A 13,829-nucleotide genomic window follows, 5' to 3' on the forward strand; every position below is an offset into this window, starting at 1 on the left:
AGGCTCCCGCTGGGCCTCAAAGGATGGCTGAAGCAGGGGTATGCTTCCTGTTAGGGTGGTGGTATAAGGCTAAGCCAGACAGAAACTCCTGGAGCCAAGGGTTTACATGGGACTGTCCCTGTGGTGGCCTAGAGACCCCTGGCTGCCAGGGGGGAGAGGCCAGATTTCCACCCTCTAGTCCTTCAGATCAGAACTAAAGCTCTGTCTGTTTTGTATTTATAACAACCAGCCAGGGCTTTCCTGGTGGCGCAGTGGTTAAGAATCCGCCTGCCAATGCAGGGGACACGGGTTTGAGCCCTGGTCTGGGAAGATCCCACATGCCACGGAGCAACAAAGCCCGTGCGCCACAACTACTGAGCCTGTGCTCTAGAGCCTGTGAGCCAAACTACTGAGCCCATGTGCCACAACTACTGAAGCCCGCACGCCTAGAGCCCCCAAAACAAGAGAAGCCACCGCAATGAGAAGCCCGTGCACCACAACAAAGAGTAGCCCCCGCTCACCACAACTAGAGAAAGCTCGCGCACAGCAACAAAGACCCAACGCAGCCAAAAATAAAAAAATAAAAATAAATAAATAAAATAAGTTTGAAAAAATAAAATAAAATAACAATCAACCATAATGTATAGGTTATGTATAAATTGCTTTCTGATACAAGCTACCTTCTTTTTAAAAGTGTTTCTAGAAAAAATAAAAATGCAACACAAGAACATGGCTTTAAGACCTTCTTAAAAGAGAACTGAATCCCACGATTGTGAGCTGAGATTGGTTTCATCCCCATAGTGCCAGGACACACACATACCTTCATATTCAAGGAGCATTTGGTGAATGGGTGAGTAGATGCAAGAATGGACCTGAGGTGGCCGTCTGGATCCCTCAGTGGACTAGAGCAGGGTGACAAGGGTGTTGATGGGGGCCAGGTGAGCCATCCAGAAAGAGGTCTAATGAACAGGTTTTTAAATCTGAGGCAAAGAGAGCAGAAGCAGACGTCTGCCTTTGTGGGTCCGGCTTTGTTCAGCCTCAGAGCTCTGTGTGCGGGAGATAGTGTGACCTTTATTTCCCCTGTGTCCGGTCAAAGAGGCTTTCTGATTAATGTTTGCAGTACACGGAGACAATAAACATAGGCAAGTCTGGCCTCTGGAGGGAGAGGTCTGGGGTTGGATCCTTTTCTCCAGTTTTGGCAGTGCCGACGATGGGGGAAGCATTATTTTTAAATCTTTGCCAAATGACATTTTGAAACCCGCACACGTTGGGGTGCGCCAGGCCAGAACCCTTGAAGAACAGACAGGCAAGGCCACGGGAGCACTCGGCTGCCCAAGGTGCACTGGCAGCTTGAAAATCCCCCTATCACAGGCCCCGCTCTTTGTTTAGATGAACACTTTCTACAGCCAGAGGGAGGCAGGGACAGGCATTGCTCTTCTGGGGGGAAGAGCCCCAGGCCTAGTGGGAAGAACATTATTTTGGACACTGACAGATCTGGGTTTGGAGTCTGACACTCATGGAAAGCCTGGGGAAGTTATACATAATTCCTGCCTCTTGCCAAGTCAATCTTAATCGGAAAATGTAACATTTAGCCCTGCATGAATAGCACTTAGAAGAGGCCAAAGGAGGCGAGAGAGAGAGAGAGAGAGAGAGAGAGAGAGGTGAGAATAAAGGGGGAGCCAGGCTGCAAGACCCAGGCCAGCTCTACCAGGCAAAGAGCCCACTGCACAAGCCTTGACTCGGGGACTCACAGTCAGAGGCCCACAGACAGAACCAAGAGGGTCTGTTTTTCCTTAGCAAGGAAAAAATTACACCCTGATTTTCATTAACCTCTAACTGCAATTTACATTGCCCTTCAGTTAAGCATGTGGGTAACAAACCATGTGTTTCAGAGAACCTGTGACTTTATCACAACTAGAATCACAGATGCTTTCACCATCATACTCTGGTTGTCCCAGAGACCCTGAAATATCACTTACATCTATCACTTTTTCTAAAGCACAGCCGTAATTAGACCTATTGCTAGATCATGTCATTTAATGCATTAGTAAACTAGCATTTTTTCCACATCACAAATTTGTTTATATTCTAAAAACTACATTTCCATATGCTCGGTTTCCTCTATAGCCCTCTGTGCTTATTTTACATTAGAATCAGCAATGTGAGACGAGGTCCATAGGCTTCACTGGCCTGCCAGAGGGGTGAGTCAGAGCACACGGAAAGGTTAAGAGCCCAGAACAGCAGCCAGCAAAGGGGAGGTTCTGAAAACACAAGATATATGTTGAGTTCCGTTTCAACATCCTTTTCAGAAGACACAAAGCCCTTTGCTGCTCATGTCTTTTGCCCTCAAAAGTTGATTGAAGGCCAACTGAGAACAGGATGGAGATGTTGGGAGCAGAATGGGTGGAGGGCCCCAGAGACATACAGAAAGGGAAGATCATGGCCGATACTCCCCACTGCCGTCCCCCAACACGCTGTATGGCCGAATCCAAGCTCATAAGCTAGAGCTGAACCAGCAGAGGCTCAGAGCCCGTAGCCTTTGGGCACCCCTCACAGCACAGCAGCAGCTGGCTGCTCACAGACTCAGTAGCTGTCTGCTCAAAACTCCCAGGCTGCTTCTAACACCTGCCCAGCCTACTGAAAAACTTCCAGACCTCAAACATCTTTTCCTTAAGAAGGCTGACATGAACTTTATGGTCTTTGTTTGATGAGTCTATTGCTATTTGATCACTGAGTGTATGAGCCAAAGCTCAATACTAAACACCCACTTGAACTTTGCAGCTTCCGTGTTTCATTAAGAAGGCTATTGTAGAGTCTGGCCATGTGTCAAGGACACGTTGACTCTGGGGCCACCCCATTTACCCGAGTCGGTCCTGGAGGAGGGAAGGGTGTGGCCATGAGCCAACAGGGAGGGACGCGGACCAGAAGGGAGAGGCTCTGCTGGCAGCTGGCAGCCCTGCCTCTCACTCCCTGCTTGACCTCGGGTGACTCTCGTCCCAGGGTGCCTCGGTTTCCCCGTCAGAAGGTTAACCATGGTTGAAGATCAGTGGAAGAGGAAGAGGGAGGAGGGGCAAGGGGGCAGGTGGGTGGGGTTCTGGGAAGCCAGGCTCACACGGGGAGAACCGAGGGAGCAGTGAGGTCTGGCAGGTGGCGGAGTCCCAGCCAGAGACAGACAGGACTCTCAAGGTGCTGGTGTCCCCACTGGTGGCTGGTCATGAGCACAGACCTGTTCCCAGTGCTGGCTGAAAGCCCCCTCCTCGGTGTGGGCAGCCAGAGAAAAGAGGAGTTCTCTGGGCCTGACACCTGCCGCCCCACAGCAGAGATCAGACTGGCCAGCTGCCGTCCTACCCAACTAGTCAAGAGTTCTGCATTTAAATGAGAGAGAAGAGGGATGCAAAGCTGGTCTTTCTGGTAGCTTTCTTTAATTCATTCATTCATTCATTCATTCAGTGTTATCTCTGGATATTTTTCTGCTTCTAAAAATAAAACATGCTTATTGTAAAAAAATTCAACATAATGAAAATCTGAAATCACTGGAAATAATGTTTCTCAGTACTACCCCTTGAGCAAACCATTTATTGTTATGTGTTCATTGTATGTACTTTTTAAAAATTCCTTTATTTTCTCCTTTTTTGGTAACATAAACATGTTTATTTTGGGCAATATAGAAGTATTTGGAATAAAACATCAGAGTTTCTTTCCACACCTTTTGACCCCTAATTCCACTCCCCTCTGCAGATAGAGTTGCTGCTAATGTTCAGGGTTCTTTCTATCCTTCTAGAAATTCAAATGCAGGGAGCTCACTCTCAAGCTTGCTGTCCAGCACCGTCAGTGGTAAGGCAGCTCGTGCCAGTGCAGCCCTGCCCAGCCTCTCCACGCAGCCCTGCTACACTACACTTCTCAGCTAGGCATCAGACCCTGTCCCCTCTGCCCCCCAAAGTCCAGAGGGCACATGTAAGCCCTCTAGTCGTTCCCTGAAGGCTCCTCTCACATTACTTCAGGTAAAGGGGAAGCATCTCTCCCTCCCTGTGGGGAGTGTGGGGAGAGGGGACAGGAAGCCTCCGCACTCCAGTAACTCTCCAGCCCTCTGTCCCTTGTGGGCTGGATGGGGTGAGCATTAATGCCAGCAAGGCTGGTTTCAGGACATCTTAGCATGTCCTGCATATGTGGTCTGGCTCCTCTCTTGGGATGCAGGGGAATTAAGCCTCTATCATGTACTCTCAGCCTTTGGGGTCTCAGCTGAAACAGAGACAGAAAGAGGGTATGTGTGTGTATGTGTACGTATGCTTACGAGCTACCGCAGGCAGGCTTTTAATTTAGCTGCTGATTCTTCTAAACAGTTGTCATTTTGGCCTCCCCAGACCATCCCACCAGTCCTGGAATAGGTCCCCCTGCCCTGCTTCTCAAACTGGGAGAAGCTTAGCACTGGACATACCCAATGTATGCCACGGGGTTTATGAGAGCATCTCATTTATGTAAAAGTTTTGGTGGAAAAGGTGATGTAACATAATTATTCAGTATTTAATACAAGAGGGATACATTGGGAGACATCAAGAACATTTCTCCTTTGCAGTTAGCTGCTTAGGACTTTGGTGCCAGACCTCCAGGAGATGCACAATTATTCTTCTGTGCCCCGAGAGATGTTCTCCTATGTCGTTCTCCTATGCCTCTCGGGACATCTTGAAATGTGCTGCTTCCAAGAAGGCCCCTGCTGATCCCTGCCTCCCAGTAGTCACACCTTTGAGTAGTCCCTTCCCACACTGTGCCAGGGCTGGTCTGTGTGACCAATAGAATATGGCAAAAGAGATGTCATGTCACTTCCAAGATTAGGTTATAAGGTTACCAGGTTATGAAAGACCTGAGTTCTCTTTCTTGGATCATTTGCTTTGGGGGAAGCAAGCTACCATGTGAAGCAGCCCTATGGAGAGGCCATAAGTGAGGGGCTGAGGGCTACCAACAACCATATAAATGAGCTTGGATGCAGACCCTTCAGCCCCAGTTGAGTCTCCAGAGACTGCAGCCCCAGATGACAGTTTAATCACATCTTCATTCACACCTTGAAGTGTGAATCACTTCAATCACACCTTGAGCCAGAACCAGCTAAGCCGCTGCTGGATTCCTGAGCCTCAGAAACTGTGTGACATAATACATGTTTATTATTTTAACCTGTTAAGTTTTGGAATAATTTGTTATGCAGTAAAAAACTAATGCCCTGCCTTATAACACAGTTTCTTTTATAAAACAGCTTGACTACAGGTTGTCTTCCTCTTGATCTCTCTCACTCTTAGCCTTTCTGGCTATTAAAAATTTATGCTGAAGTAAACATGGCAGGCATGGGCCTCCATATGCAACTATTTCTGGACCCCTGTGTGGGTTTAACACAAGGTCAGAAATTCAGGATTACTGCTGCTGACAACTGCAGTTTGAGAGGGCTAACTTCTGGAAGGATGACCTGATCAACAGCCCAGGCCTTTCAACTTGAGCACCTCTCTTCTTTCTGAGTTGCCAAGGGGACATCCAATCTGAGGCTCAGGAGAGACGCAAATCTGATCATTATTGACATATGAGTAATAGCTAAATCCAGGTGATTAGAGGAATTTCCTTGGGGTAAAAACTTTGGTTGAGAACTCTGATGTTTGGGGAGAAATTTGAATAAATTGTCTTTCATCTCAAATATTAGTGCTGCTTCTGTTTAAACACTGGCACTGTTCATGGTTATCTTTTTGAAATCATGAACCCCAGAAGATGTTTGCATGGTTCTATCAGTTATGATCCTATTTTGCCAGTTACAGAAAAGCCAAATTGAACAGGGGCTTTGCTGGCTCACATGGCCAGAAGTCAGATGAGAGTGAACTTTGGTCCCATTTCTTTCCAAATCTCCTTTGCCTTCACGGGGTCAGCTTCATCCTGAGGCTAATTCCTGTAGGATAATTCTGGGTAGCCAGAAGGGACACATACATCCATGTTTACATCCAGGGGGACAGAGGGCATTTCTGAACCAACATTCCAAGTAAGAGCTGGAGATTCACCATAACTTGCCCCTCAAAGCCCTGACTGTGCCCAGAGGAATGGAATGTCCTCACTGGCTTTAACTACCCAGGGCCCACCTGGAGCCAGGACTGAAGTCCATTTCCTCCGGAGAACGTGTGCTGCATGGGGAGGGTGGTGGGGACTTTAAGGAAAAATGAGGGAATGGTAGGTAATGAAAAATATCCTTTAGACAAGCATCTAGATCTGCCATCCTAAGAACATAGTGCAGAGAAAGATGCTGCCTCTTCAGTTTCAGAAGACACTCAATGCTCTAGTCCTCTTTTAGGGGGAAAAAGAACTGATTTTTCATCCAATTCTGGGTTTCAACCACCCATCACCAATATGTGAATGACTCTGGAGTCTTCTCTCCAGATCTTTGCGGGGCCTTTGGTCTCTTAGGGAAGGAGTCGATGGGAAAGTCATCAGTCACGAGCCTGCTGTGTGGGTGGTACTATCGTCAGCACTTTCCCTTGCACTACATTATCTGATTTAGTTCCTTTGATCCTGTGAAGAACCTTATTATCCTCAGTTGATAGATGAGGAAATGATGCCCAAAGAGGTTAAGCAAATTACCCATGGGCACAGAGCTAATTAGTGGCGCATTTCCAGGACTGATTAGGATTCTCAGTGAGTTGGAGTGGACTTAGCCGAGTCAAAACCCCGGACGTTTGTCGTAAGGATGCAAGGGTATCTCGTGGAGCCTAAGGGCTGAGATACAGGTGGGAAAAGAACCAGGCACTGAAAAGCCATCAAGATTCTATTCTTTTATCTCTGCTCATTTCTGTGTTTCTGCTTCATTCTTCTCTCCTCCAGCAGACATGTTCTCTGCTTCTCCAGGTCTTGAGGCAGGAGAAGAGGCCAGTAAGTCACTGTCCTTTTCTTCCTCCCCAAATCCTGGGAAGGCACACCCCCTGATACAGGGGGTGAATGACGTTATCTGAAATGGCCGCTCCCCTGGTCTCCCTTTGGATGGGTGTCAGCTAAGTAAGGCCATGGTGAGCTGAGCAGATACCCCAGAAGCAGTATTTTCTCTGCAGACCAGCAAAAGGGATCACACCTTCCAGCTAGCGGGTTGCTGAGAAAGGAGCTTGGAACCCACAAGTTCTGCTGGTTGCCTACTTTTTCTCTCCGTGGGCATTTGGTCCAAGCAGCCCCTGTGGCTGTTTATTGTGCAATTCACAAAGTGGACTGAGAGCCCGTGATGAAATAGTCACTTGGGACCTCAGAGTTCTCTGCCACGTTGTGTCATGAAGAAATTCTGGGGCATTTCTTCCAGCATGGCCTTTGGTTCCAGGTTGGGTTTGGGTGGTGGATTCCCGGGAAGGATCATAACACTCCAGCCCCTGGGGGGCAAGCAAGGCCCTCTCTGGAGAATTAGCCCTGCTGGACCCTGGGTGGTCAAAGAACTGATGGCATCTGTGTTCGGTGCCCAGGCCAGGGCTTGCTCCTGATAGGGGTCTACTAGTGAGTGAGGCCAGTATGAGGGGCGAGGCTCTCACCTGCCTGAGTTAATGTTGACCTGAACCAATTCACCCCACATGCGAACCCAGGAAGTGCGGTTCTCTCCGAACTGGGAGAGTCACTGACAGCTGGGGCAGCCTCTCCCTGGCGTGTTTGAGTAAAGGAGTGTCTGTTTATCTTCCACTATTCAGAGCCACTAGGAGCCTGGCCCAGGTCAGCATGCTCCAGTTCATGAGGAAGGGAGGGTTGGTCCCCCACCTCTCGGCCAGCCCTGAGGAGATTCCCTCCTGAGGCCTCTGAAGTCAGCCTTGTCTTCTTAGCTGACACAATTAAACGCTTCCAAAACCCAATGGCCCAGGCTTCTCTCCAGAGCTCCAGACCTGGTCATCCAGTTGCCCATTGGACATCTGCCCTTGCGTGTGCACCTCACCGGGAGTCTAAAAGGCCAGGCCCCCATCCTTCACACTCTCCTCTCCCATCCTCACTTTTGTCAAAACTGCTCCTAGTGCAGATTCATCCCTTGGGTGATTGTTCCCACCAGCCAGCTAACCATTCAAGCTGGGGAGCCATTCTCCCTTCCTTCACTCAGGAAACATTTCTTGAACCTTTACCCTGTGCCAGATTCTGTGCTAGGCCCTAGAGGTAAAGACATGCCTCAGTGCAGACTCAAGATGCTCACAGGCTAGCGAACAAACCCCACAAGTACTGACAACACCCTGGGGAAGAGAAATGGCTCATCCCAGGCTGTTACAGAAGGAGTTAAAGCATCTGACCTGACTTACAGTACCAGGAAAGATCTTCTGGTGATACCTGAGTTGAGACATGCGAGGAGAGAGCAAGGGAGGAAGAGGCCTTCCGGGCAGAGGGGTCTGCCTGAGAAAATATAGAGAAAGAAAGAATACGATGTGTCTGGGGAACCTTCAGCAGATTGATACTGTTAGAGGGTAAATTACAAGGCAAAGGGGTCTTGAGCATTGAGGCTGGGACCACAGTCAGCAGCAGACCAAAGGGGGGCTTTTGTTGGAGAGGGGCTCCTGCCGTAAGCTTGGATTGTGTCCTGCAGGCAATGAGAGCCTTTTAAGGGTTTGAGGCTATGGGTGGGGGTGGGGGTGAAGGGAGCCAGATTAATACTTTGAAGGACTCATTTTGGAGGCTGTGGAGAGGTCTGAATATGAGGGGGTGGGGTGCAGAGCTGGAAGCAAGAGCTTGTAAAGGCAGATGATGGAACCTGAACTAGGGGGCTGTGGAGGAAGGGGAGGAGACAAAGGGGAGACTGATTAGATGTCACAGAGGCACAAGATGGATGAGTCAGGGACGACTTCCCTGTTTCTGGCTGGGTTATTTGGGTGGGTGGTGGGGTCAGCAATGGAAACAGAGAATGCAGGAGGAGAAACAAGTTTGGGGGAAATTTGATGAGTTCACATTTGGATGCACTGAGTTTGAGTGCCTGTGGGCTGTTCAGAACGGGGAGGGGGAAGTTCAGGAGGAAATGTTCAAGTAGGCAGAAACTCTGGAGAGAAGCTGGGACCGGAGATGTGAATCTCTGGGTCATGAGGACTGATCAGTTGAATCAGTAGGACAGGATGCGGTCACTCAAGAGAAAGGGTGCGGAATGAGAAAACCAGAGGGTGAGGGACACGTCCTAGGGAGCCCTGATATTAAAGCAGCAGGCCAAAGAAACTCAGAGAGACAGGAGAGAGAAGAAACTCAGGAGAGAAACAGGAAGATGGGAGTGAGAAGAGGACCGTAACAGCCAAAGGCACTTAAAGAAAGGAGTCTTTTAGCTGTAGTGATCCTGTACTATTCTGGGAAACAGATTTTTTTAATGTATGCTTTCTGTAAATAAAAGCAACATTAAAACAGATTTTGGATGTTTATAACCACATCAGTCCTGACCTGCCTGTACATTAAAAGCCTTTTATTTGGAACCTGGTTTTGTACAACAGTGCCCCCTGGTGTAGATGTCATGCTTAAATACTTACCTTTTATTAGCATGGAGGCAATATCCTGGAAATATTGTTGCCGCTCTCACACTTTCTTTTTTAACTTAAAAAGAAAATTCAAAACACAGATGTTTTGGGATGGGGAAGCGTTTAATTTGGGGAGCTTAAGTTTTATGTGATGCAACATTGGGGGTATTGATGTACCTGGTATGGCTCATTTAATATGACAAAAATTTGGAGTTCCCTGGCGGTGGTCCAGCAGTTAGGTGGGCCCTGGTTCAATCCCTGGTCAGGGAACTAAGATCCTGCAAGCCATATGGCAAAAAAAAAAAAAAAAAGATAAAAATTCATTTGCCCACGTTCATTGTATAGCTGTGCTTCTACCAAAGGGTCACAGAGCGGGACCTACAATTTATTTTTAAAATAAAGTTCATAAAATGATATATACAGAAAACTGGACAAATTGTAAGCATAGATTACAATTAATTTCTCAAATAGAACCACTGTGTAAAGAAGCACATAGATTAACAAACAGAAAATTCCTAACAGCCCAGATGCCCCTCGTGCCCTCTGCTCCTTTCAGTCACTACCACTGCTGCCAAGGATAACCACTGTCATGCCTTCTCATGGCATAGATCCATTTTGCTTGATTCTGAAATTTCAATAATTGGAATGATCAGTATGTATTCTTTTGTGTCTTATTCAATATATTCGTTGAGATTCATCCATGTTGCTCTGTGTATTTGTACTTTATTCTCTCTGCTGTTTTAAAAACCATTGCAAAAATCAACCATAGTTTATCAATTCAGTAGTTGGTAAAAATTTGCGTTATTTCCAGTTTGGGGCTATTAGAGTCTGCTATGAACATTCTTGTATGTACTTTTTGTGTATGCATTTCTGTTTGGTATATACCTAGGAGAGAAATTACTGGGTTATAGGATATGCTTAGCTTTAGTAGATACTATCAAGCAGTTTTCTAACTCGGTTGTCCCAACTTATATTCTCATCAACAGTGTATGAGAATTCCCTTTGCTTCATGTCCTCACCAACACATGGTATTGTTAATCTTCTTAATTATAGACATTCTGATGGGTATTGTGTTGTTTTTTTGAAAAACAGCTTTATTGAGATATAATTCACATACAATTCACCCATTTAAAGTGTATAATTCAATGGCTTTCAATATATTCACAGAATTGTGCACCCATCACAACTTCAGAATACTTTCATTACCCCAAGAAGAAACCCATACTCCTTGTCTGTCACCCCCAACCCTCCTAGGTCAGCCTAGTCAACTGCTAATCTACTTTCTGCGTCTACAGATTTGCCTTTAACATTTCACATAAATGGAATCATACCATATGTGGCCTTTCATCTGGCTTCTTTCACTTACCATAATGTTTTCAAGATTCAACAGATTTTGATTCAACAAAGGAACCCTCATGGATCAAATAGTACACCTGGGACATAGAATGCAGGCTTGTTCCTATTTATTCATCCCCCTTTAAAAAAAAATTGCTAACTGTTCACTTACCTGATGGTACATTTCATATTGAACTCTCACAGTTAATTTCATGGATATACTAGGAAGCTGTGCTACTCTGAATCAATTTGTGAGAGCATGGCTGAGGTTTATCTTTGGCTGCAAGAATGAACTGAAGATAAAGGAAGGAGCCCCTTCAACACTTTCCAAGTCAAAATCATTTTGGTCATGCTTTATAAGAAATTCTGGGGGACTTCCCTGGTAGCGCAGTGGTTAAGAATCTGCCTGCCAATGCAGGGGACATGGGTTCGAGCCCTGGTCCGGGAAAACCCCACATGCCGCGGAACAACTAAGCCCGTGTGCCACAACTACTGAGCCTGTGCTCTAGAGCCCGCGAGCCACAACTACTGAGCCCACCTGCCACAACTACTGAAGCCCACGCGCCTAGAGCCCGTGCTCCGCAACAAGAGAAGCCACCACAATAAGAAGCCCACGTACCGCAACGAAGAGTAGCCCCCACTCACCACAACTAGAGAAAGCCCACGCGCAGCAACAAAGACCCAACGCAGCCAAAAATAAAATAAATAAATAATAAGTTGTAAAAAAAAGAAAAGAAATTCTGGAATTTTGAGTTCATTCATTGAAACAGATTCAAAAAAGTTACTGAGATTGGACAAACCTGGCTTTCCCTTGGAGGTACCCCTATAGCTGACTTCTATGTAGAGGTGTGGGGACTTAAAATTCAGTTGAAGACACACAGAGATGCAGGGGAGACGTGAAGACCCATGTACAGACAGGCAGAGACTGGAGTTTTGTGTCTACAGGCCAAAGAACTCCAAGGAGAAAGAAGCATGAAAGATTCTCACTTGGAGCCTCCAGGGAAAAACAAGGCTGCCAACACCGATTTTGAACTTCTGGCCCAAAAGCTGAGAGATTAAATTTGTTCTAAGTCACCAAATTTGTGGAAATTTGTTACGGCAGTCATAGGAAACTAATACATTAAGACCTCCTGATTCTGAAGCTGCCTTGCCTAAGTTGGTGCTTAATAAAAACTTGTGTAGCATAGTTTGTTCATAGGAGACTCCTTAGGAAGGACTTGGATCTCTCCTTATTTTGTGGGAAACAGAAATTGATTGACCTTGAACTATTTCCTTTCTGATTTGCCTCCCCAACTAAAATTTAGTAGCTTGGATGAGACAGAGGATCCAAGTTTCTTTTAGATATTCTGGAATTAGAGTAAACGCAATCTATGTTTCTCCTCACTGATATCAAAACTGGGGCATTCTGAGCCTGAATCACCATAGATTGAGATAACATTTTTTCTTGGCAAGGCTGGCTTTGTTTTGGTAATGGAGTCAAGGTTATTGTTCTCTGATTTAGCTGAAGTCCAGTATGAACATATCCAAAAGCAGAAGGGGAGAAAAAGAACCAACTAAAACATGTGGATACCATATTGCTTGCACTGACTACAGAAATGTCTATTATTACCAGGATTACGTTGGCACTGTCAGAAACCTACTTGGCACATGTTTGGAGAACTCTTCTTTATTAAAAGATAATAACTACCAAGAAGGCTGGATAATATAAAGCTTATTCTCATCTAAACCTGAAAGTACTGTGGTAGTGAGAAGAGGGAGGCTGCTTTAGAATCTCTTAAGTTTACTATTAAGGGAGGGCTGTGGGCAAGGGATTCTAACACTGAAAGGGAGGCTAAGAAGGCAGCTGGTGAACACCTTTCCTGTATACCTGGCTGGGTACTGGCAGAGTGCTGGGTGTGGGCTGTAGGTCCTTCTATTAACCAGCCGCTATACTTTGTTTCCATGTGTAGACCAAGAACCAGAGGTTTGAAGGGAATGTGGGTTCCTTCCTCCTGAGTAATTCTCTTCCTCTTTGTAGTGAGAAAACATCCATACTGATTCTGCAGCACATTTCCAAAATATGACATTCAGTATCCCTGGCTGTCACTATGTTCATTTTTTTTTTCTTCAATCTTTCTTATTCCTGCATCTCCTGCCAGTTTGGGAGGCAAGAGATAGCCACATGAAAAAGGTTAAGAGCATGTGCACTGTAAAGCGATCTCAGTTGGGATCCACCCCACCCTCTCCGTGTGGGTTCAAAGTTTCTTATTCTCTTCAGAATGCCCAATTTTCTGATTGGCAAGTTAATCTTTTAAATAGGTATGAATCCTGAAGGTGCTATAAGCAAATGTTTGATTTGGGAACTTACTGACAAACAAGAAACTTTGTTCTTGAATGTTAGCCAGGGAAGCTATATATGATGTTCACAGGAACTAAGTCTGATTTTTACGTGTTTATGTATTGAATATAGCAACGAGTTACATTCAACTCTACAAAGAGTAAAATATTTCTAATCATACTGTAGTTTATTAAGGCATGCAATGAAAACGTTAAGAAGCCTTGGGATATCAAGAGTAACCTTCAATTATTTGGAAACCAGATAACCTGGCATCTAGATCTGTCCTGTCCAACATGGTAGCCACCATCCACATGTGGCTGAGAATTTGAAATGTAGCTAAATTGAGATGTACTGTAAATGTAATTTATACACTGGATTCAAAGACTTGGTACAAGAAAATACAAATTATCTCAATAATCTTTTATACTGACTACATATTGAAATATTTGGGGTATGCTAGGTTGAATACATTTTTAAAAAACTTAACTGTTTCTTTTTACTTTTTAACATAGCCACTAAAATTTTAAGAAGTACGTACGTGGCTAATTACACTTCTATTGGACATCCTTGTCTATACAGTTCATTAGTCTGAAGCACACAAGAGACCTGAAACACTTGATAGTGATCTGACCACATTCGAAAGAATTTTATCCTGTGGTGCAAATCAGATCTTGTGATCTAGTAAGTTAACTGTAGCCAGTGATGTTTAATTGGCACATTTGAGGATCAGTATTATC

This window comes from Balaenoptera musculus, chromosome 6 (assembly GCF_009873245.2).
Source record: "Balaenoptera musculus isolate JJ_BM4_2016_0621 chromosome 6, mBalMus1.pri.v3, whole genome shotgun sequence".
Lineage (NCBI taxonomy): Eukaryota > Metazoa > Chordata > Mammalia > Artiodactyla > Balaenopteridae > Balaenoptera > Balaenoptera musculus.